The 24,244-nt window shown below is 43.7% G+C and overlaps 1 protein-coding gene across 5 annotated transcripts in view; it reads right to left on the bottom strand.

Annotated features, from left to right (window-relative positions):
* Nucleotides 1-14,197, bottom strand: part of MARCHF8 (membrane associated ring-CH-type finger 8) — a 116,031-nt gene extending 101,834 nt beyond the window's left edge. The window contains exon 1 of one of the 5 annotated variants that reach the window (XM_036355877.1): nt 14,071-14,197. The gene's annotated coding sequence lies outside the window, so the exon portion shown is untranslated. Of the gene's footprint in view, nt 1-25; nt 489-13,686; nt 13,812-14,070 lie in introns of those variants that run through there. The other 4 variants (XM_036355876.1, XM_036355883.1, XM_036355874.1 and 1 more) reach the window with 4 other exon arrangements.
* Nucleotides 14,198-24,244: the final 10,047 nt, after the last annotated feature.

The following is a 24,244-nucleotide window of genomic DNA, read 5'->3' as shown; positions in this document are numbered from 1 at the left end:
CAGACAACATGCAGATGCCACATACCTGTTTTGTGTGCTAGGACCACCGGTGTCACTCTGTCAGCTCACTTTCATGTCAAAGTACATTCAAGTCTAATCATTAGCTGCCACCAAAAATACACACCCATCTGTGTGTTGCAGTGCTCAGCCACTACCAAGGTCACACCTGACTCCAGCTCTGCCCTATTCCCCACTGATTCCACCTTCCTGTTGGCAACTTTCCACCTCATTAGCTGAGCAGAGCACAATCAGGGGGAGGAGGCTGTGAGCTGGGCTGGCAACATGGAGAAACCAGAGAGTAGAATGACCACAACTGTGGCAGAGGGCTGGCGGAGAGGCATCCGTAAGTCCGTGGTTCTCAGCTTGGGTGATTTTGCTGCCCAGGGGACTTTTGGCTATGTCTTGGGGCTATCTTTGGTTGGCATAACTGGGGGGGAGGTGCTACTGGCACTAGTAGGAAGAGACCAGGGATGCTACCAAACATACTACAATGCACAGGACAGCCCCACAGCAAAGAATTATCCATTACCAAATGTCAGCAGTGCTAAGGTTGAGAAGCCTGCCATCAACTGATTTATCCCCTGGTTCACTGGAGTCTAATCCCAACTCATCAGGAACAGGGCACCCAGTGGGTAAAGGAGGCCTGAGATCGTTTAGGAAATACACACACACACACACACACACACACACACACACACACAAACTGGGGGGGGGGGGGAGAAGCATTATAATTTAATAAAAGTAATAAGAATACCTTTTCCCTCAAGGGTTTGCACCCCACATATATTTCTTCAAAGACTGCTTCACAGCAGACCCTATACGAAGATAATATTATCAAAACTGCCCAGACTGGTAAACATCTCCAGAGCAGTTGGCAATGCACCCACACAGTCAATGACACATTCAGTTGCATATCTCTACAAGACCTAAGAACCCAAACTCACAGTTCCCAGCTTTGCTTAAAAGTGGCAAGCATTGAAAGATCACTCAAAACAATGAAAATAACAGTGTTGCTTTTCCCAGATAAATCATCAAAAACTAAATAAGACTTAAGAGCAACATTTTCAAAACTCAGAACAGTGTATTTAGTCTGCACTTCAAAAAAATTACAGATACAAAAAGAATTTAATATATGAATTATCATCATTATAATTCATTTAAAGTTAGTAACCACAATGCAATATGGTTTTTTTCTTGATTACTTTAATAACTTTATCATGTCATGATTTCCACCCATGGGAGGCCAGAAGGTTAGAGAAGATATCCAGCACCCATCCCTAGCTAAGGCTTAAATAATTTGGACCTGACTCTGAAGCATCATTGCCAGTATGACCTTGGCCTTTGTCCTTTCAGTGTTAGGAAGCATACAGCACAGAAATGGTGGCCCATTTCTGTGTTGGACAGTAGCAAGTATTAGAAATGTGTTCATTATGCTAAGTCAATACATTATTGTTTATTTCGCCATATATTAGAAGCAAGACAACTCTAATTATTCTCAATCTTACCCTCCACACACCAAGCCTTTTTCTTCCCTGGGTTGTAAAATATGCTCTCCTCATGAATTGTGTCTTAGCTCAATTATGATTCATAAAAGAACTAAAATGAATCTTAGAGATGAACCACTTCAAACCCAACCTCAATTTTACAAATGAGCTAAGTCAGGCAGAGAAAGAGGAAGCTAGGCTGCTTGTTAGAGGTCAAGCAGCTACTCATAAAGAAAGTAGGGAGTGAAACTCAGGTTTCCTAACTCTTAAGTCTAATACCCTCAGAACTATACCAAGTTATATAAGATGCTGCATAAGTAACAGAATTGACATAATTTTTTAAGTCTTATGATAAAACAGACACATATTTTCAGTAACATATTAGAAACGAAACTCACATGATCACAACCACTCTATGAAACAGTGTAATTGTTACCATCCCCACTGTCTGGATGAAGAATCCCAGGCCTGGGGTCACACAGTAAGCGTTGAAGCTGGCTCCAAAGCCTATATCCTTAATCACTATGCCACCTGGATAAGTACTAGAACATTCCTAACATTATCACAACCAAATTAACAAACTTAAGATTCCCAGTAGTTCCTCAAAATTTTAGTGCTTTGATATAATATAAAAGTTAGCCTTTCTACAAAAAAAAGTAAAGTTTTAAGAAGTCAAGATAAATTTAAAGATTTCCAGTATGTGCCCTCCTAGCATAAAATAAAGTCATTGTAACTTAAAAACCAAGTTATAGTATTAAAGTATCACCTTCCACATCAACTACCCTGAATTCAATCTAATCCTTCTGGGAGTAGCAGAGAAGGAATTCATTTATGGCCTGGAGCTTCTTGAAAAACATTAGCCAAATAGTTCCATGGTGTCAATCACTTCCCAAAGGCTTTTCCCACATAAGATTGTGTGCCATGAACAAAATACCACACCAAGCAATAATACACACCTTCAGAATAATAAAGTAGGGATTCCAAGACGGCTGCAGAACATGTGGAAGCTACACTTACCTGCGCCCACCACCAAATCAGATTTACAGCTGAATTATAGAGCAATCAACATATATGCACCCAACATAGGAGAACCTAAGTATATTTTAAAAATCTATAAAAAAATTAAAGACGATCTCAACAGCAATACAGACACAGTAGGGAGTTTTAATACCCCATTGACATCAATGGATAGATATTCCAGACAATAAATCAACAAGGCAGCAGTGACCTTAAATGACACAGTGGATGGGATGGATTTAATTGATATTTACAGAGCACTTCATCCCAAAGCAAAAGACTACATTCTTCTCAAGTGCACATAGAACATTCTCAAAGACAGACCACATGTTAGGACACAAACTAAGTCTTAAGAAATTCAAGAAGACTGTAATCATATCAAGCATCTTCTCTAACCACAATTGTATGAAACTATAAATCAATTACAATTTAAAAAAATAAATTATTCAAACATGTGGAGGCTCAAAAACATGCTATTAAACAATGAATGGGTTAACAATGAGGGGGAAAAAAGTAAAAATCAAATTACCTGGAAACAAATGAAAATGAACACACAGTGACCCAAAATATATAGGACACAGCTAAAGCAGTCCTGATACGGAAGTTCATAGCATTACAGCCCTACTTCAAGAAGCAAGAAAAATTTCAAGTATACAATCTAACCCTACATCTAAAAGAACTAGAAAAAGAAAAACAAACAAAGCCCAGACTAAGTAGAAGGAAAGATATAATTAAGATGAGAAAATGACAGAGAAACTAAAAATAAAAATAAAAACCATACAATATGAAAGATCAATGAAACCTTGAGCCAGTTCTTTAAAAAGACAAACAAGATTGACAAACCTTTAACCAGATTCATCAAAAAAAGAGAGAGGACCCAATTAAATAAAGGCAGAAATGAAAGAGGAGTAACAGCTGATACCACAGAAATACAAATGAGTGTAAGAAAATACTATGAACAACTGTATGTCAATAAATCGGAAAATGTGGGTGAAATGGATAAATTCATAGATACATACAATCTTCCAAAACTGAAGCAGGAAGAATTAGAAAATCTAAATAGAGTAATCACAAATGATGAAATAGAAGCAGTAATTTAAAAAAAAAAAAAAAACAGAAAAAAAACAACAATTCCCAGTAAACAAAAGTCCTGGACTGGATGGCTTCACATTTGTGAACTTTATCAATCATTCAAAAAAGAACTAACACCTATCCTTCTGAAACTAGTCCAAAAAATTCAAGAGAAGGGAAGACTTCAAAACTCTTTTCACAAGGCCAGCATTATCCTAATTCCAAAACCAGATAAAGAAAGACACTACAAAAAAAAAAAAAAAATCATAGGCCAATATCCATAATGAACATATACATCCTAAAATCCTCAACAAAATATTAGCAAACTGGATGCAGCAATACATTAAAAAGATCATACACCATAATCAGGTGGGATTTATTCCAGGGATACAAGGTTGGTACAATACTTACAAATCAATAAATGTGATACATCATATAAACAAAATGAAAGATAAAAAAATCACATGATCCTATCAATAAATGCAGAAAAAAAGCACTTGACAAAATCCAGCACCCATTCTATATATATAAAAGCCCAAACGACCAGTCGAACAGCCGAACAGCTGACTGGCTAGTAGCTATGATGCACACTGACCTCCAGGGGGCAGACGCTCAACACAGAAGCAGAAACCACAGGCATGGAAACATGGAACAGACTGATAAATCTCAGAGGAAAGGGGGGAGGGAGGAAGGTGGGAAGAGATTAACTGGTGGAGGCCCTAGGTCTGGCCTGCGCCCTCTCACAATCTGGGAACCCTCAGGGGATGTCAGAGGCCCAGTGCATGGATTCATGCACTGGTGGGGTCCCTCAGCCTGGCCTGCAGGGATCAGGCTGAAACCGCTCTCCAACATCCACTGAGGATCCCGGATTGTGAGAGCGTACAGGCCAGGCCAAGGGACCCCACCGGTGCATGAGTCCATGCACCAGGCCTCTAGTCTAATATCTAATATCCTATCTAATAATAGACAAACATGGTAATTAACCATACCTCCGACACGCTTCCCATTGGCTAATCAGGGCGATATGCAAATTAACTTCCAACCAAGATGGCGGCCGGCAGCCAGGCAGCTGAAGCGAACAGGAGGCTTGCTTGTTCCAGTGAAGGAGGAAGTCAAGGTTCCCCGCATGTCACTGCTGGGCTCTGAGCTTGCACTCTAAGAAACAATGTTGCAATTATAGAACCTAAACAAACCCCATGCTTTCAGCCAGCCAGCTGAGCTGGAGTTGCAACAGTGTTTCAATTATAGAAGCCAAACAAACCCAGGTTCCTGCTTTCAGCAGCCGAGGTCTCAGAGCTGGAGCCGAGCCTCAGAGCTAAAGCTGGCTCTCAGTTCCAGTGACAGCCATAGAAGGTAAATAAATCCCAGAATAAAAAAAAAAAGAAAAAAGGAGAGGTTGGAAGCTTCAGTCACCTGCCAGCCTGAAAACGGCCCTCAGCCCCTCACCCAGACTGGCCAGGCACCCCAGTGGGTACCCCCACCCTGAAGGGGGTGTAACCAGCTGCAAACAGCCATCATCCCCTCATCCAGGCTGGCCAGGCACCCAAGCGGGACCTCCACCCTGATCCAGAACACCCTTCAGGGCAAACCAGCTGGCCCCCACCCATGCACCAGGCCTCTATCCTATATAGTAAAAGGGTAATATGCCTCCCAGCACCGGGATCAGTGGAGCCGCAAGGCTTCCCGAACCCGGGATCAGAGGAGCCATAAGGCCTCACACCCCGGGATCAGCAGAGCCGCAACGCCTCCCGGCACTGGGATTAGTGGAGCCACACCCTGAAGGGGGTGTGACCAGCTGCAAACAGCCATCATCCCCTCATCCAGGCTGGCCAGGCACCCCAGTGGGGACCCCCACCCTGAAGGGGGTGTGACCAGCTGCAAACAGCCATCATCCCCTCATCCAGGCTGGCTAGGCACCCAAGCGGGACCCCCACCCTGATCCAGAACACCCTTCAGGGCAAACCAACCAGCCTCCACCCATGCATCAGGCCTCTATCCTATATAGTAAAAGGGTAATATGCCTCCCGGCACCGGGATCAGCAGAGCCGCGAGGCCTCCTGGCACCAGGATCAGCAGAGCCTCCCAGCACCGGGATCAGCGGAGCCGCGAGGCCTCCTGGCACCAGGATCAGCAGAGCCTCCCAGCACCGGGATCAGAGGAGCAGTGAGGCCTTCCAGCACCAGGATCAGCGGAGCAGCGAGGCCTCACTGCCCCTGTGTCAAGCGGAGCCACAAGGCCTCCCAGCACCGGGATCAGCGGAGCAGCGAGGCCTCACTGCCCGTGTCAAGCGGAGCCACGAGGCCTCCCAGCACCAGGATCAGCTGAGCAGCGAGGCCTCACTGCCCCTGTGTCAAGCCGAGCCGCGAGGCCTCCCAGCACTGGGATCAGCGGAGCCACGAGGCCTCCTGGCCCCTGGAGCAGAGTGACAGGGGGCAGCGCCCAAACCCCCTGATCGCCCTGCAGCTCTGTGTGTGACAGGGGGCGGGGCCACAACCTCCCTATCCGCCCTGCTCTGTTCGTGACAGGGGAAGGCGCCCCAACCCCCTGATCAGCCCTGCTCTGTGCCTGATGGGGGGAGCTCCCCAAACCCCTGGAAGGCCCTGCTCTGTGTGTGACGGGGTGGAGCCGCAACCTCCCCATCGGCCCTGCCCTGAGTGTGACAGGGGGGAGTGCCCCAACCCCCTGATCGGCCCTGCTCTGTGGGTGACAGGGGGTGGCGCCCTAACCCCCTGATCCACCCTGCTCTGACAGGAGGCGGTGCCCCAACTCCCCTATCAGCCCTATTCTGTGCGTGACAGGGGTAGCTCCCCAACCCCCTGATCGGCCCTGCTCTGTGTGTGACGGTACGGAGCCCCAACCCCCCTGATGGGCCCTGCTCTGTGCGTGACAGGGGGTGGCATCGCAACCTCCCAATCCACCCTGCTCTGTGCATGACAGGGGGCGGCGCCCCAACCCCGATAGGCCCTACTCTGTGTGACAGGGGGTGGCATCGCAACCTTCCAATCCACCCTGCTCTGTGCATGACAGGGGGCGGTGCCCCAACTCCCCAATCGGCCCTGCTCTGTGGGTGATAGAGGGTGGCGCCGCAACCCCCCCTCCACGGGCCCTGCTCTGTGTGTGATGGGGTAGAGCCATAACCTCCCCATCGGCCCTGCCCTGAGTGTGACAGTGGCGGCGCCCCAACCCCCTGATCGGCCCTGCTCTGTGGGTGATAGAGGGCGGCACCCCAACCCCCTGATCCGCCCTGCTCTGTGCATGAGAGGGGGTGGCGCCCCAACTTCCCAATCAGCCCTGCTCTGAGCCCGACCAGGGGCTGCACCTAGGGATTAGGCCTGCCCTCTGCCACCCAGGAGTAGGCCTAAGCCAGCAGGTCATTATCTCCTGAGGAGTCCCAGACTGCGAGAGGGCACAGGCTGGGCTGAGGGACCCCCCCTCCCCCTCGAGTGCACATTGTGCACCGGGCCTCTAGTCTACACTAATAAAAGAGAAACATGCAAATTGGTGTCACTCCACTACACCCACCAGCCAATCAGAACTATGCAAATTAACCCAACAAAGAGCAAAGACTGAATGCTCACTCCAGCTGAAGACTAAAGACTGAAGAGGCTTGGCTGCAGAGAAGCCAAGCCTCAAAGGCCTGGGTCCTGGGTGCCAGAGGAAAACTGGTGCCAGCAGCCAGGGGAAGGAAGACCTATTGCATGAATCTTCGTGCAAAAGGCTTCTAGTCCTATATAATAAAAGCCTAATATGCTAAGTGTCTGGTCGTCTGGTGACCGGTCCACTTTTCAACTAATCCTATCTAATAAAAGACAAAAAGGGTAATTAACCATACCTCTGCTATGCTTCCCATTGGCTAATCAGGGCAATATGCAAATTAACTGCCAACAAAGATGGTGGCCGGCAGCCACTCAGCTGAAGTGAGCAGGAGGCTTGCTTGCTCCAGTGATGGAGGAAGCCAAGGTTCCCCGCCTGCCGTGACCCGGCTCTGAGCCCAAAAGCAACATTGTTTCAATTATAGAAGCTAAACAAACCCCAGATACCTGCTTTCAGCAGGCCGCGGCCTCAGAGCTGGGAGCGCCAGTGACAGCAACAATATTTCAATTATAGAAGGTAAATAAATCCCAGAATAAAAAAAAGAAAAAAAGGAGAGGCTGGGAGCTTCAGTCGCTGGCCAGGCACCCCAGCGCGACCCCCACCCTGATCCGGGACACCCTTCAGGGCAAACCAGCTGGCCCCTACCCGTGCACCAGGCCTCTATCCTATATAGTAAAAGGGTAATATGCAAACTGACCCTAACAGCAGAAAGACTGGGAATGATTGGTCACTATGACACACACTGACCACCAGGGGGCAGACGCTCAATGCAGGAGCTGCACTCTGGTGGTCAGTGTGCTCCCACGTGGGGGAGCTCTGCTCAACCACAAGCCAGGCTGCCGGCTGCCAGTACAGCGGTCGTGGTGGGAGCCTCTCCTGCCTCCTCAGCAGCGCTAAGGATGTCCGACTGCAGTGTAGGCCTGCTCCCCGCTGGCAAGTGGACATTCCCCCGAGGGCTGCCAGGCTGCCAGAGGGATGTCTGATTGCCATCTTAGGCCCAATCCCCTGGAGAGCAGGCCTAAGCCAGCAGGTGGTCATTCCCTGAGGGATCCCAGAATGCGAGAGGGCACAGGCCGGGCTGAGGGACCCCCCCACCCCCGAGTGCACAAATTTTTGTGCACCGGGCCTCTAGTATATATATAAAAGGCTAAGTGACCGGCCGACCGGCCAACTGGCCGGTAACTATGATGCGCACTGATCACGAGGGGGCAAATACTCTAACTGGAGTTGCTGAGCAACAGCAACTTTGCAGAGTGCCCTCTTGTACTCCAGGATCCCTTCGATCCCTGCAAGCCAGGCCAGAGGGACCCCACTCACTCTGCAGACACCCTTTGAGCCCCAGCACCACCTCAGGTGTGGCTGGCCAGGGAGGGACCGCAGGAGGTTGGGTCCAGGACATGTCCGGCCTATCTCCCCCAGTCCTGCCCTGGTGGCCACCATTTCCTTTCAATGTGCACGAATCCATGCACTGGGCCTCTTATTTATGATAAAAACTCTCAGCACCTTGGAACAGAGGGATCATACCTGAACATAATAAAGATCATATATGACACACTCACAGCCTTATGACCCAGCAATTCCACTTCTGGGTATATATTTGAAGAAACCTGAAACACTAATTTGAAAGCACATATGCACCACTTTGTTCACTGCAAGGTTATTTATAGAAGCCCAGTGCCCAAAATCACGTGGCCCCGCCCACCCACGTGCGCCTCGCCGCACTTGCAGTCCTGCCCACCTGCGCGCGCCCCACCTGCCGCCCCATCACGCTCACAGCCCTGCCCACCCACGCATGCCTCGCACGCTCACTGCCCCTCCCGTCACACCAGTCTTTGGTCGTTACGGCATTAGGGCCACGGGCTTTTTATATAAATAGATAGCCAAGATCTAGAAGCAGCCCAAGTATTCATCAGTAGATGAGAAGACATAAAAGCTCTGGTACATTTATACAATGGAATACTACTTGGCCATAAAAAAGAAAAACTTACCTTTGATGACAGCATGGATGGACATGGAGAGTAATATGCTAAGTAAAATCAACCAGTGAGAGAATGAGAAATTCCATGATTTCACTTACATGTGGTATCTAATGAACAAAATAAACTAAAATAGAAACGGACTCATAGATACAGAGAACAGACTGACAGCTGGTCAGAGAGCAGGGGTACTAAGGACTGGGTGAAAAAGGTGAAGTGATTAAACAAAACAACAACAACCAACTCACAAACACCAACAACAGTATGCTGATTACCAGATGGAAAGGGGAGGTAGAAGAGGGTAAAGGAGAAATAAGTGGTGATGGATGCAGACTTTACTTTGTTTGGTAAACACACAATATAATATATAGATGATGTATTATAGAATTGTACACTTGAAACCTATAAAATTTTATTGTCACCCCAATAAAATCAATTTAAAAAATTTTTTTAAATTCCTCTGCAGTCAATTCCCCCGCCACCTCTGATCCCAGTCAACCACTAATCTGCTTTATTACTGGCTCAAGGCCCGGTGCACAAAATTCGTGCACTGGAGGGGCATTCCCTCAGCATGGCCTGCACCCTCTCATAGTCCGGGACCCCTCGGGGGGTGTCCACCCGCGGGGAGCAGGCCTAAGCCAGCAGTCGGACATCCCTCTGGTAGTCTGGGACCCCTCACTTCTTACTGCCCGACTGCTTGCTGCTCCTTACTGCTCAGCTCCCTGCTCCTTAGCGCTGCCACAGAGGCAGGAGAGGCTCCCACCACTGCTGCTACGCTTGCCAGCCATGAGCCCGGCTTTTGGCTGAGCGGTGCTTCCCCTGTGGGAGTGCACTGACTACCAGAGGGCAGCTCCTGCGTTCAGCGTCTGCCCCTGGTGGTCAGTGTGCATCATAGCGATGGGTCGTTCTGGTCATTCCGCCATAACAGTTGCTTAGGCCTTTATTATATAGATTAGGTGTTTTGGGGGGTTTGGGGCTCTAGCACAAATATGAATGAAATTATATAGTACATATTCTTTTGTGTCCGCTTCTTTTGCTCAGCATGTTTGCTAATGTCATGCTGTGACATTATCAGAAGTTTCTTTTTTACTGCTTGGTAATATTTCTTTGTGTACTTATTGACAGACATTTGAGCTATTGCCATGTTTGATCTCTGATCACTGGGGCATAAATCATTTGTAATGCAAGTTTTTATTTTATAACCAGGGGTGGAATTTCTGGGTCATAGAATAAGTGTAAGTAAAAGTTAATCAGAACTTTTTCCAACGTGCCTGTATCATTATACGTTCCTACTAACAACTTATGTTAAGTTCCTACTGTTCTATATCCTCATCAACACTTGATATTGTTAGTCTTTTCTATTTTAACCATTCCTGTAGGCTAAATGTTGTTTATAATTTTGATTTGCATTACCGTAAATAACTAAATATGTTGAAAAATTTAAATGTACCTACTGGAAACACAAATATCTTCTTTTGTGAAGTATCTACCCAAATCTCTTTACCAATATTGTAAATTGAGTTGTCTGCCTTCTTATTAATGATTTATAGAGGTTCTTTATATTCACTGGATAAAAGTCCTTTGTCAGATATATGAATTGCAAGTATTTGCTCCCAATTAGTAGCATCTCTTTTCTTTTTCTTAACAGTGTCTTAATTTTTATTAAGTTTAACTTAACATTTTTAAAAAACCGTATTGGGCGGTGGGAGCGGCCAGGGAGAGGTCAATGGGGGGGAAAGGAGACTCATGTAATACTTTAAACAATAAAGAATTTGAATTTAAAACAAACAACAAAAAAAAGTATTGTTAGTGCTTTTTGTATCAAGTATTAAGACCGAATACTTTCCCCTTCAGAGTGGGAACAAAATGAGGATGTATGCTTATCACTTCTATCATAATACTGAATTTCAGGACCTACACAGTGCAATAAGGAAAAGAAAGAAAACAAAAAGAGAAAGAGGAAGGAGAGAAAAGGAAGTAAGGAGGGAAGGAGGGAGGGAGGGAGTAAGAAAGAGGGAAAGAGGGTGAGGGAGGGAGAAAGAGAGAAAGAAGATAAGGAAGATACTGTATACTGATTGAAAAGGAAGAAGTAAAACTGTCTTTTCAATGATTGTAGGTATGGAAAATTCTAAAACCCTAAGCAAAAGAATACTAGAATAAGTGAATTTAAAATGGCTACAAGATATAAAGGTAATATACAAAACCAACTGAATTTCTACATATTAGCAAGGAACACGTGGAAAAGGATTTTTAATCCCTTTTATAATAAAATCTAAATATTAAAAAAATGAAGAAATAAATTTGATAAAATATGCACATGGCCTGAATACTATAAAACTAAAAAAAACATTTTGCAAGAAATTAGAGCTCTGGCTGGGTGGGTCATTGGTTAGACCATCATCCCCTACATCAAACATCAAAAAGGTTTCAGGTTTGATTCCCGGTCAGGGCACATACCTAGGCTGTGGGATCAATCCCCAGGCAGGACAAGTGCGGGAAGCAACCAAACGATGTAGTCTGTCTGTGTGTCTCTCTCTCTCTCTCTCTCTCTCTCTCTCTCTCTCTCTCTCTCTCTCTCCTCTCTCTCCTCTCTCTCTCTCTCTCTCTCTCCTCCCTCTCCCTCCTCCCTCTCCCTCCTCCCTCCTCCCTCGCTCTTTCCCTCTGTAAAAATAAATAAAGATGTCCTCAGGTAAGGGTAAAAAAAAAAAAATTGGAGAGATATACATACCTCATTCATGGATTCAAAGGTTCAATATTAGGATAGCAATTGCCCACAAACTGATCTAGTGACTCAAGGCAATCCCAATTAAAATTCCAAGAAGTTTTTGAAACTAAAAAGCTGATTTTAAAATATTTATTAAAATGCACAGAACCTTTGAAAGTAAGGAACAAAGTTGGAGGATTTATACCAACCAATTTCAAACCATACATAAAGCTACAGTAAGAAAGACAGTATGGTATGACATATGGAGAGACATATAAATCTATAGGCGAGGGAGTCTAAAAACAGACCCACACAAATATCATGAGTAGATTTCTAACAAAAATACCAAGGCAATTCAACAGGCAAAGGATAAGAAATTCAAAAGGGAAAGGATAATCTTCAACAAATACCATCAAAAATATTGTGTATCCAAAAAGGAAAATAATGAACCTACCCATACCCCACACCACACACCCTAGCAACCCCTAAAAATAGGTCATAGACCTAAATATAAAAACTGAAACTATAAAACTTGTAGGAGAAAATTTCTATGATCTGATTTTTTCAAATAGTATTTCAGGTATTTTTATATGTTAATTTTTGTAACTAATAAATATACACCTTTTGCATTTTGAAAAAGTAAAATAAAAGACGGAGAATCCTTTCAAACTTTTAAAACATGTCTTCATGTTTAAAATCAAATTTCACAACTCACTGTGTATCCCTTATCCATATTCCATGGTCATACACTCTTTCTTCAATTGAAATACAGAAATATTCAGAGGAAAAGAACAAAAATCTTAACTTCCTTACTTATGGTTCTAGTAAGAAGAGGTTACCTCCTAGGGAACTGCAGTTTTTCCCCAATAATTATTTTTGAGTGCCTTTGTTAAAGTCATAAATAATCAAATAAATCTGCCTCAGATATAATACCGTCTATAACTTTAAGTATAAAACAGCTACCAGATCATGACAATATAAAAAATGGCCTGTCCTGGTTGCTATTCATAATGCATCACAGAGATTACCACTTTTAAAAATGAAAGCAAATTTAAACTATTCTAAACATAATGCTCAGCCCAATAATTTAGAGCATACTTCCAGAATATACTATTACCTACTAGTCATAAATTGTGTTTAACAAAATGATGGGTTAGAGAGTCAATGACAGTTTTACACAACACCAAAATTTAAAACAATACATAATGCGTTGTTGCCGCCCATGTATTAATTTATTGTGCATAACAAATTACCCCAAAACTCTGGTTTAAAACGATGAACATTTATTCTCACAGTTCCTACGATCTCAGCAACTCTTGCAAAAAGTCTTCCACTTCCGTTTTGTGCCTGAGCAACTAAACCAGCACTGAGCATGAGGTCTCCCAATTATTCCCCGTGGGCCTGGGGTGCAAGAGAACATGGAAGAGAAAAACCTTCCCTGGAAAATGCGGGGCCTTTTCCCAGGATATGTGAGAAACATGAACTGTCTAACTGCAGGACAGTCACTCTAACAACATCAAAGGAAAAGTGAAAGCACACAGGCCAAGGATGTATCTTCCGAATCCCATCAAATTAACACAAACACAAAACATTTCCTCAACTCCGTAACGGCTCTTCTCAATCTGTGTTCCGAGACAGAGAAAGGTTTCTTTTTATCATTTTAAAAACTGGGTTTCCAAATACGGTTTTAAGAAAGAAGGTTCCGTTACATTTTTTTTAAATAACATAAACCATTGTGACTTTAAGTTTTCATTAAAAACTTCAGCCAGGTGAACAAGAACCCACGTACTGTCGGTGGGAGATTTAACGAGAAACAAAGCGTAGCAAGGAAACGGTCTACCTAAGCCGTCCCCGTGCAGCTTCCTACGTGCGCAGGTCTCGGGTCCGCACGTCAGAGGGAGGCGCAGCCACTTTCATTCTGTGTCTGCGGGTCAGGGAACGCATCCAGGGGCGGGCTGGCTGGTCCAAGGTCTCAGGACCTCGGGCTGGACTTCACAGGGACTCCCGGGCTGCCCACCAGGGCCCTGGGCGCGCGACGGCCCGGCGCCCCGGCTCGGTGCGGCCCCAGGGCAGCCTGGAGCCCCGCCGGCCCACCTGTCGCCGACCTCCCGGCGCGGCCACACCCCCGGCAGGGGCTCCGCGGCGCTGGGGCGCTGCGGGGACAGCAGGTGCGCGGCGCGGGGCCCGGCGCCGGGCGCTGCGCAGGGTCGGCCGGCACGATTACCTCGGACGGGCGCTGCGCTCGCGGCCGGGCCGCCGGGGCCGCCGGGAACCAGCGGGAGACGCAGACGCGGCAAGGCCGCAGCTCCAGCCCCTCGGGCCTATTTACACGCCGGGGCTGGAGGACGCCGAGGCCCGTCACGTGACGCGCGCATCACGTGCTCGGCCGGTAGGGCGGAGGTGTTGCCGGGCAACGACGGCGCGCCGGGGCGGCGGCCGAGGTCCTGCGTGCGCCCCCCTCGCGGCGGCGGAGGCGAGAACCTACCCCGCGTACGTCATCGGTGTTTTGGAAAACGGGGATTTGTCCCAGCAGTGGAATGTTGAATTTCGAGAAAAGAAATGGGACACTTCCTTATCCGAAGCTAACAAATGAGGGGAGAGCACAGAAATAAGCAACAATTGTTTTGTTTGCCTTAAGGAACACTCGTTTGCGTTCGCTCCCTAATCTGCAGGGAATGGCTATGCCCACAGCCTGCCTCACACCTCCATCGTGGACAGGGAAGGCTTCTGGAACTTCCAACGTTTTAGTTTTCATGGGAATTAGTATTTGTATGTGTAAATACAGACATACCTAAAGTAAATACTTCTCAGCTTTCGTCCACATAAACTTACTCTGTCACTTGGTTTTTAGTGACTATTTTTCCCAAGCCCAGTTTTCCCCGATCAAACTTTGCAAAAGTTTCAGCCACTGCCCATTTCTTCCATAATATTCATTACAAATTGCATAAAAGACCAAAAGTTTGTATCATTTCCTAGTAAGTTCTTGAGTGAATATTGAGCCAATACCCTCGGTATTCCAGAATTGTTCTGTTGTCCAGGAGTGATCTATGGGAGAGTTGAGTCCCTCACCACAATTCTGGTCACTGTGCATACTTAGCTGTCCAATAGCAAATCGACAGGGTCAAATCAGTGGGTTGGGCTTACTCTCTATCAATACAACAAGTTCAAAACCCTCTGCATTTCTGTCGCACCTGCAACATTATTACAGAGAGTACAAAATGCAGTGATGATTTTCTCCATGCTCTTTTACTAATTTTTAAATATATTTTTATTGATTTCAGAGAGGAAGGGAGAGGGAGAGAGAGATAGAAACATCAATGATGAGAGAATCATTGATCGGCTTCCTCCTGCACACCCCACACTGGGGATTGAGCCCGCAACCCAGGCATGGGCCCTGACCAGGAATCGAGCCAAGACCTCCTGGTTCAAAGGTCGACCTTCAATCACTGAGCCAGGCAACCACTGAGCCACACTGGCTGGGCTCTTTTACTATTGAAAATGGGTTACAAGGCCAATTGCCACACCTGGTTGACTTTTTCCGCTGCTTTGGGCAGCAGATGTTCCATATGAAGGCAGGAGCAATATCTTTCATTGGTACCTCTTATGCCTAAACCATGCCTAGAAAACAAAACAGTTGATTAGTGGATGTGGAATCCTGACATCCTGTCAGCAGTGGCAGAGAACCTTAGTAGATCAGAGGGATCTGTGAGTTAGGCAGAATTCAAGAGGACAATGCTAAAGGGAGTCCTAGCTCAGCCATTACTCTTAGGCCATTGACCCAACCTTTCTGAGCCTCTTTCTTCATTTATCTCCTAAATAGAGCAGAATGAAGTTGAAATGAAATAACACTGGCACAACATTTTAAAGTGCCCAACACAGGAATCAATAAATGTTAAATACATACGTACAGCCTTTGGCAAGAGTGTAGTTATAAGGAGGTCAGAGTCCCAAGGGAAAGGGGGCTGACAACTGGAACATGTCCCAGTCTTGGGATTGGATTCTTGCCACCTGAACTGGAGTTGAGGATAGGATTACCAGCAAGGAAATCAAGTGCAACTGGGAAGACTTTGCACTTTAAATGGAAAACTGCCACAGAGGATTGCTCATTGGTGGTGAGGTGATCACTTGTGGCAGCAGGTTAATTCCAAATCCTGTATGTGATGATGGGGACTCCTAATATACTACCTTTCCACTGCCTCAGCCCACATAGGAAAACCGCCTCCCTCTCCTAGAGAAAGAGGTCAGGCCTGAGCCAAGTGGCCAGCGTTAACCCAAGAATCAGTCAAACCTGACTGTCCACCAAATGGTTAAACATATCTAACCATTTCTAGTTTTGTTGTTATGGTTTCACTGCGAAGCAAATGCGTTGGTGTGTCTGGTAAGATACACTGCAAATGTTTATGGCTCTCTAATGGCAACTCACCTGACACAATGTTCCACTAGGTCGGATGATGAATGGAAGGAGTAATGGGTGATTTGCAAAGAAGTGAACAATAACCAACTAAGGTGCTACAAAGCTGGAATATGGTAGAGCTAGTCTTGAATTAACATTTCCTAATTCCAAGTTTAAGCACCTTTTCCTTTGTATCAATAATCATAAAGATGTGGTTTCATTTTCTCTATCTATACCTTGATTTTGGCCTTCCTATGCTGTGTTGGTTACAATTTTCCTTCACATAGTGTTTGATGTATTTCAAAACTAGAGCCAACAGCATTTGCAGATTGATTGGAGGTGGATGTGAAAAAAACAGAGTGAAGGATGACTGAGGTTTTTGGCTTGAACAACCAAAAGAATGGAATTGTCGTTTAGATGGAGAAGGGATATCTGCACTGGGGCAGGGAGAATTGAGAATTTCATTGTGGACATGCTAAATTTTACATACCTATTAGACATCCAAATAGAGGTGTACTATTAGCAACTGGATAGAAGACACTGGAATTCTGAGGAGCTATATCTATATATATAAAAGCATAATATGCAAATTGACCTGAAGGCCGAACGACTGGTCGCTATGATGCGCACTGACCACCAGGGGGCAGACGCTCAACGCAGGAGCTGCCCCCAGCCAGCAGGCCCTGCTTGCCCGAAGGGAAACAGGGAACAGGGGGTGGGTGGCAGCGGATACAAGCAGCGCCAGGCCAAGGCAGGTGGGAGCAAGTGGGGCCCCAATTGCCCCGCCAGTCTCCCCACACACACAGGGCAACTGGCATCAGTGGTGGGGGGCGAGGCTGGCTGCCAGCAGTGGAGGAAGATCGGCCCTGATCGCAGGCCAGGCCTAGGGACCCTGCCCATGCTCAAATTTCGTGCTCCAGGCCTCTAGTAGAGATATAAATTGATTGGTCAGTGGTATTTAAAGCCACAGGATTGAATGAGTTCCACAGAGCAGAAACTTTCATACCTTCTGCCCTCAACCCAGGATCAAAAATACATTTTTATATACTGACCAAATACATATACATATCTTAAAAGTTTCAAGCAAATTTAGCCCTAGCCAGTTTGGTTCAATGAATAGAGCGTCGGCTTATAGATTTGAAGGAACTTGGGTTCAATTCTGGTCTAAGGCATGTACCTCGGTTGCAGGCTTGATCCCCGGTCTTGGTCCAGGGTGCATGAAGGAGGCAACCAATCAATGTTTCTCTCACATTGATGTTTCTCTCTGTGTGTCTCGCCTCCTCCCTTCTCCTCTGTAAAAATCAATGGAAAAAATATCTTCAGGTGAAGCTTAACAACAACAATGAAAAGAAGCAAAGTTAGCCTCCTTGTATGTAATGCACTATTTCCTTTCTCTTCTACTTTATTCTTTTCTATTTTTTAAAACTTCTTCTCCCAAATCCATTGACCTTTTTAACCAAGTAATAGTTGTGGCCTACAGTTGGTAAATCTCTCAAAGTCGCTGACCTAGGACAGAAAAAAAATCCAAAGGCTCGGCATGAGGCACTTTGGATATAAGAAGCCTAGCAAAGGAAACTGAGTAGGAGCAACCAGAGGTAAGAGGAGAAACAAAGCAGGGAAGTCCTCCAGGCTCAGTGAAGAAAATGTTTTAGAAAGAAGGCAGTATCTAAGTATGTCTGAACACGGAGATTAAGATAAACTGTAGGGATACAAATCTGATTGTAGAGATAAATGGTAACAAATCTATTTCTTTTTGCTGTAAAGAGGAGCTGGGGAATGGGGCAAAGCAAATGAGATTGGGGGTCAGGTTTTCTGTTTAAATATTTGTGCATTATAGAAAACCTAGTAATGAGAAAATACTGATGCAGTAGTGTGTGAAAACTGTAGGAAGAAAATCTTGAGTAGTCTGGAGGGATCACCCATAGACAGGTAGAGGAGGGAGTGGGCAGGCACAGATACAGAGAGCTTGGTAGGGTTGTTGTTAAACGCATGTGCAATTTCTTTTCCAATTGTTCATAGTTTAGTCACATAAGCAGCTGAGAGTGAGGCGAGGGAGAGAGGTGCTGGTGGTTTAAGGAGATAAAAGAAAGGATGAAAATCATCCAAAAGAGTGCTACATCTGGCCCCAGCCCCATCATTTCCCCCATGGATGATGGCTGGATCTTTCTGTCTCCTGACTTCCATCCTTGCCTTCTATAGTCTTTTTTTCTACATAACCAACAGAGTGATTTTTCAAAATTTAAGTCCAATTATGTAAAGCCCCAGTATTTCCAAAATCAGAATAAAATCCAAAATTCTTGCCTATACAGTCCTCTATGATGTAGCCCCTTATTTCCTATTATCCTCTTCACTTGCTTTGCTCCAGCCACCTGGCTTCCTTGCTATGGCTTGGTTTCATCAGGCATAGAACACTTTTCCCCAATTTCTCATTTCCTTTGGGACTTTACTTGAATGTAACTTTCTCAGAAATGGCTATCTTTGACCACCCTTTCTAAAACAGCAGTCCTATCTGTGTCACCCTACTCTGCTTGGATTTTGTTCTTATCCTATACCAAGAGACAAAGAAGGACATTTTATAATAATAAAGGGATTAATCCAATAAGAGGATATAACCCTTGTAAGCATTTATGCACTCAATGTAGGAGCACCTAAATATATAAAGCAAATACTGATGATCATACAGGGGGAGAGGAACAGTAATACAGTAACTGTAGGGGACTTTACCACCCCATTGACATCAATGGATAGACCATCCAGACAGAAAACAAAAAAGCATCTCCAAACACAATGGTATGAGAAATAAAATCATACCTTGAGAGAAGATGTAAGATGGCAGAGTAAATGGAGGCTAAACTCACCTCTTCCCATGACCACATCAAAATTACAAATGAATTTTACAACCATCAACCTGAGTAACAAACTGAAGTTCCGCTGAACAGAAGACATATGACCAAGGATATGCAGAAGAAGCCATGTTCAGAATGATAGGAGGGGTGATGTTAAGTAAGCTCGCCCCACGCCCACTTGTGGTGGTTGAGCATCTGGAGGCATTTCTAGCTACAGAGGTTTGCTTTTAGAATGAAGGGGTCTCAGCACCATACCAGGCTCCCCAGCCAGATGTTCAGTGCTGGGAAGAGACCACATAGCATCTGGCTGTGAAAATCAGCAAGGATTCCATCTGCCCAGGTGAGATGAATGGCTGATGGAAACCCAGGTGTCCTCTTAAAGCGACAATGCACACTCTTAGGCACTCACCTGTGCTCCTGCGGAAGAATGGCAGCAAAGGTAATAACAGAGTTATACAGGGACAGACTGAGTTGTGTGGCTTCAGGGCAAGGGTTGGAAAGGAAGCCTCCAGTGCCTGTGTTTAGTCCTCCTACCACACCAGGGGCTCCATCTTTCCTGGGTTAAACACACACAGCATCAGCCTGGTGAGCTACACTAGCCCTGCCCTGATGATTCCACGGGGCCCAGCCCTGGCTAACACAGCCAGGAACTCTGTCAGCAGCACCCGGTCTGGGCCCACATGGCAGTCTTTCCTGTAAAGCTCTCGAGGAATTCTAGTTACCCTCAGGAGGTGCACACAGGGAGAAACTGAGTTGTGTGGCTCAGGGCAAGGGCTGTTTTGAATGCCAAAAAGCACCACCTTTTCTGTGATGAGAACCTAAACAACCGATGGGTTAACAATGAGATCATCTACTACATAAGATCACCCACATAGCAGTAGCCTGGTGAGCTATCCTAGCTACACCCGGATGACTCCCTGGGGCCCCATCCTGGCCTATTTTCCCATGGCCAGTGGCTGTCTCAGCATCAGCCAGCATAGGCCTGTCTTGCATTTCTTATTGAAAACTCTTGAGGAATTCCAGTCAAGCTCAGGGGATGCCAGAGAAAATGAGTTGTGTGGCTTCGGGGTGAATGCTGTCTTCCTCCATAGCCCATAGGCAGCAGCTCTCCTGTGTTAAGCCCTCTCTTCACATGGCCAAATCTTAATCTGCTTTAGCCTCATGAACTCTACTAGCTCCACCCAATCAATGTATTTCTCTCACATTGATGTTTCTCTCCGTCTTTCCCTCTCTCTTCTACTCTCACTAAAAATCAATGGAAAAAAATCCTTGAATGAGAATTAACAGCAACAACAAAAGATATAGAAAGAGTCAAATATAAGCATTCAAGGAAATATTGAGGGAATTTGTATTCCCATGTGAATGCCCTATGTGCGTGTATTAAAACTTGATTTTTCTCCTGGCAAAAAAGAAAATATTAAGAAATTCAAGAAAATATTTTGAATATTTAAATATAAAGGATGATATTTTAGATTAAATTTATAAATCACTATGTTATCCTAGTGTAGTTATATTTTTCCAACTAGAAAAAAATTATGATTGACTTCTAACTGATCTCATGAATCTAGGCTTTGTGAGGGAAAAACACACACACAGTTATGTGATTATTTTAAAAATATTGGTGAATTTAAACGTGTTTTTAATCCTCTAAAATGTATCCAATGAAATATTTATCATAATTGCACTTTTTTACATACACACAGGAAAACAGTAAAGGACCAGTTTGTTAGCTTTTTAAAATTTTTTTAAAAATATATTTTATTGATTTTTTACAGAGAAGAAGGGAGAGAGAGAGAGTTAGAAACATCGATGAGAGAGATCGATCAGCTGCCTCCTGCGCGCCCCCCAGTGGGGATGTGCCCGCAACCAACGTACATGCCCTTGACCGGAATCGAACCTGGGACACTGAGCCAAACCGGTTCGGCAGCTTTTTTAATTTTTAAAATACTTTTAGTGAGGTTGAGCCACAAGCCTCTTTCAATAGCCAGTGGGGTAAGCTGAAGCTAAAATACCACAGAGCAGTGCTTAAGTTCAATTGTTTCAGGGTAACCAAGAGCAGAGTACACTGAGGCCTTCTTCCACCTCTGAGGGTGAACTGGCAGGAATCTTCACTCAAGCCTCCATTTCAGGTAGAGTTAGCCCCAAGACAAGGCCTTCACATACTACAGGTTCTGTTCCTTTTTGGGGTACTGTTGTTTGGTTCCTGGGAAAGCAACAGGAAATAGCATAAAGAGTAGACTTTGGAACCAGATAGATGGGGATTTGAATCTTAGGTCCACCATTTATTAGCTTTCCGGTCAACAAAATTACTTAACCTCTCTCAACTGCAGCTTTATTTATAAAATGTGATATAATATAATCTTATATAGTTTTGTGAAGATTATAAATAATATGTGGAGAATACCTGAATAGACACTTCTCCAAGGAATACACACAGATGGCCAATTGACATATGAAAAGATGGTGAATATCACTAGTCAGAGAAATGCAAATTAAAACCACAATGAGATATCACCTTACTAGTACACCTGTCAGAATGGCCATCATCCAAATATAAAAAAAAAACAACAAAAAACAAGTGTTGTCGATGATGTGGAAAACAAAGAACCCTTGTACACTGTTGGTGGGAATGCAAATTGATGCAGTTACTATGGAAAATAGTATGGCGGTTCCTCAGAAAATTAAAAATGGAACTGCCTCATGGCCCTACTATTCCACTTATATATATTTAAATATAAAGAATGATATTTTGGATTAAGTTTATAAATCACTATAAATTAAAACAAGAAGAAATCCAAAATACTACTTTGAAAGATATATGCACCCATAAGTTCACAGCAGCTTTATTTACAATCGCCAAAATATGGGCGCAACCCAAGTGCCCATCAACAGATGCGTGCACAGAAAAGCTGTGGCACATACATAATTATGTATTACTCAGCTGTAAAAAAGAATGAAATGTGGCCATTTGAGAAAACATGAATAGACCTAGAAGGCATTATGCTAAGCGAAATAAGTCAAACAGAGAAAGACAAATACCTATGATTTCACTTATATGTAGAATCTAAAATAACAAAATAAACAAAACAGAAACAGACTCATAGATACAGAGAACAAACTGATGGTTGCCAGATGGGAGAGATGTTGCGGGGGCAAGTTGAAATAGGTCAAGAGATTAAGATGTACAAATTGGTGGGTACACAACAGTCATAGGGATGTAAAGTACAGCATAGGGAATATAGCCAATCATATTGTAATAACTACATAAGGTGCCAGGTGGGTCATAGACTTACCAGGTGGGTCACTTCATAAGTTATCTCAAGTCTAAACACTGTGCTATACACCTGAAACTAATACTGAATGTCAACCAAAATTGAAAGATTAAATATAATAATATAACAATAATAGAAGAACCTTGACAATCTTAATCTAACAAGATACAAGTACATTTTCTTTGTCTTCAGGAAAAGAAAAGTAAGTAGAAACAAAAGCATGAGCTGTATAAAAAGGAATAAAAAAACAAAATGTCATAATTTTGAGCAAATGAAGGAATTAAATACATCAGAAAATTAATTCATGTCTTTTTTATCATTAAATCCCTCCACAAGTTACAACACTGACAAAATTTTAAAACATATGTTACTTGAAATTCCCATGTTTGAATGGTTAAAAATGGTAAAAACTTATGTTGAAAATCATTCACCTAGCTAAGTTAAAAGTTTTATTGTTGCTAAAATCAAATACTGTTTAAAAAATGCAGAAACTGAATTTTATCTTATAAAATCAGTTAGTTATATAAACAATATAAATACCTTTATTTTATATCATGGTTAAGCTATAATACTACTAATTTACTTAACTAATGTTCAATCAGAGCCTCTATATAAGGCACTCTCCTAATTACTGGAAATTTAAAGAGAGATCGGAGGTCTCAAAAATTATGACCGCTTCTCTATAAGAATTTAAAGAATAAAGAAATGCCTCCCAATAATAATATAATTTCTTGAAATAAACTGGTTTAATCTCTCAGTGACTTAGAAGTTAGTAAAAAGACTCAACTTGACAAAGATCTTTGGTAAACGTAAAACAAAATATTTCTACATGGTCTTGGCTTAAAAAGTATAGTGAACTAAACATATATCAAGCATACATACCCTATGTGTTCATATTAACTTATGGAATACATATGTTTTAGACTATTTTTCAGCAGCCTTTCCATGTAATAGAGTTCTTAGATTTTAATTGTCTAAAGTACATGTTGTCTTCATAAGGAAGGAAAAGTTGAACTACCCAACAGAAATATTTTTCATTAGCCTCTATAGCCTCCCATAAAAGTATGCCATCAACCCCTGATTGTGTCATTACTCCACTAACTTCTCACCTTTTCCATCTTGGAAATGTATTTTCTTCTTGCTCTGAAGAACAGCTTCAGATGCCTTAAGAAAGATGACGGCACCTTTCTCCATTCAACAGTCAATCTCTTATAGGAAGTAGAGGAAGGGTTAAGAGAACTCGCCAGTTCATTCAACCTCGCACTGAGAAAGGCTTTTGGAGCACCATATTAGCCTTCTGATACCTCTGCAGATACCGTTTGGGCTGTCTGCCAGAGTTTACCAGAGTTCAGCATCATTTGCAACTAAGTTTCCATAAAGCTAGTAGCCTCCCAAAAGATTGAGGTATTATATGGGTTACAATCTGGGGAGGAGAACATTTATTCCCTAACAGAAAACTTTTATAGTGATAGTTATTTTTTTCTAAGTAGAAATAATTGATGTATTTAATTGAGTGGTTTGTTTTTTTTAAAGTATTTAATTACAACTAGTAAAATTGAATGAGTAATTTTAAAAAATTCCAACAAAAAAAGTCCTGGACCAGATGGCTTCACAGATACATTTTACCAAACATTCAAAGATGAACTAACACCTACCCTTCTAAAAATTATTCCAAAAAAATCCAAGAGAAGGGAAGACTCCTAAGCTCATTTTATGAGGCCAGCTTTATCTAATTCCAAAACCAGATAAAGACTCCAGAAAGAAAGAAAATTACAGGCCAATATCCTGGGACATAGATGCTAAAATTCTCAACAAAATATTACCAAACCGAATCCAGCAATATATTAAAAATATCATACACCATGATCAAATGGGATTTATTCCAGG

Source organism: Myotis myotis, unplaced genomic scaffold (genome assembly GCF_014108235.1).
Source record: "Myotis myotis isolate mMyoMyo1 unplaced genomic scaffold, mMyoMyo1.p scaffold_m19_p_24, whole genome shotgun sequence".
Classification (NCBI taxonomy): domain Eukaryota; kingdom Metazoa; phylum Chordata; class Mammalia; order Chiroptera; family Vespertilionidae; genus Myotis; species Myotis myotis.
This window is presented reverse-complemented; position numbering and strand designations above follow the sequence as displayed.